Source organism: Lolium perenne, chromosome 5 (genome assembly GCF_019359855.2).
Source record: "Lolium perenne isolate Kyuss_39 chromosome 5, Kyuss_2.0, whole genome shotgun sequence".
Lineage (NCBI taxonomy): Eukaryota > Viridiplantae > Streptophyta > Magnoliopsida > Poales > Poaceae > Lolium > Lolium perenne.
The window spans coordinates 107,815,412-107,817,472 of NC_067248.2; positions in this window are offsets into that span (position 1 = coordinate 107,815,412).

Consider the following 2,061-nt stretch of genomic DNA (forward strand, 5'->3'; position numbering starts at 1 on the left):
TCTCAAGGAGATCTTTATTACAATGGTGATGGCTATGGCTATGGAGGAGATTGGAGATGGGATGGATGAACTATGGTGGTGGATCTCCTTCGGTGTGGTGCCGATGGATCTGATGGATGGCGGCTCTGTTTGGTGACGAATGGATCTCTTTTTGGCGCCGGTCCCTTCACAAAACTTATAGGGTTTGACGCCAGGAAGGCTGCGGCGCATGGTACAGGCGGACGCTACGGGCGGGGCTTTCCCGTACTGATGCCCGTTAAAGTTCCTGGAACTGCCTCTTCGAGCGTAGTCAACTTTGCCATACTCCTGACGCGATTTTCTTCAGTAATTGCAGATCCATTTGTCATTATGACGTGATTTCCTGCACATCATCCAAAAATAGAAGAGATTGCACATCTTTGCATTAATTAGTCATTAATGGCATGCTGAGAGGTGAACTTAGTCAATTTCTTGACTTGGCTAAGGGTTTAAACGCGAGAAAAGGTGGCGTATTTCACAGCCATCAACTTCCCCAAGCTTAAACTTGATCGTCCTCGAGCAAGAAACAAAGAACCACAAGGAACTTGGCGTTTAAACCAAAACAACGAGAAGAAAATCACTTAAAAGTGGTAGCCTTATGAGTCTAGCACTTCTTCCATTTGAAATCTTATCATAGTTAGCGAAGTGCCAAGAATACAATACAAGCATCGGTAACTCGAGACAATTACAATAAATATTATAAGTATGAATAACTAGTTGTGTAAACAATTACTCTAGCTTAAGTAGTTAACTCTCAGTTTGACAAGGAACACTGGAAGTTTATTATCATCAAATTAAGTATGAACATTCATGTCAAAAGAGGTATAAGCAATGAAGTATCTTAATTACACCCACATCAATTGATCACGGCTATCAAAACACTTACTATCTATTCATTTTCTTTTAAGAATATTCATCTAATAGTAGCGAGTCCATGCCAAGACTTGAGAAGTGATATTTTTGGATTCCTTTGATAGTTTCCAAGCAAGAGTCATGAATGACCTTTTAGTAAGATTTGCGACAATCATGGGGCCAGTGGAGTTGCTAGCATCCCAAGAGTGTGCACAACAGAATGCTGACACGCGTAAAGCAATATCATACACTGATTCACATGTTGACACATGCATAGCAATATCACATATTGATTAAGAACCTTACATCTTGGCATGCACCTCAGCTACCACTAAGTTTCAATTCTATCAAACAAATCCTATCAAGAGTTCTATAAAGTCTATCTCAACATCTATGGAGTTAAGTATCTTCAAAGTTAAACCCTTAAGACAATCGGTCATCATACAAGTCATAATTTTATACTTTTCTTGTTGTACTTGTTTGGCAATATCATTTCCAAGGCAAGACTCTGTTAACTAAATGAACTAGAGTAAGAGCTTTCACAGTTAACTAAACATAGAAATAAAAACTCAACTCCAATTGCTTCAAATCACTCCCACTAGTATCATATCTTAACAAGTCTACTGACTAGCATAAACAATTCAAATTTCTAAAGTGGGATACATAAGACATACCTCTTGTAGGCGACTTCATATTTCTCTTCCTTATGATGTGTTCCTTCAGAACTCTTGGTAGATCTCTCTCATTAATGATATCAAAGCAAAGAGGCAAATGCAATTCAGCTCTTTCAAGAACAAGGATAAAAGGAAAACTATTTTTGTGTTTTTGTGAATTGGGATTGAGAGGGAAAAAGAAAAATATTGGCGACATAGTAAGGAACTAAAAACAAAACAAATAAAAAGGAAAACGAACTAAAACAAAAAGCAAATAAATAACAAAGTGTTGGAACAGACCAACACGAGTGTTTCAAAGCTCTTTCAAAGAACTAGAGTACAAATTTATTCAACACAAATAAAAATGCTTGAGGAACACATCCCCAAGCTTAGGATTTTACAAGCCCTCTTGTTGAGCTCATTGTGGTGGAGGATAATTCCCAAAGTTCCATTAGCCTCTCCAATGAGTGAACTGGGAATTGAGGTCGGTGGTGTTGTCTTGAAGGTTGATGGTGAGGTTGCTCAGGTTCTCAATGCT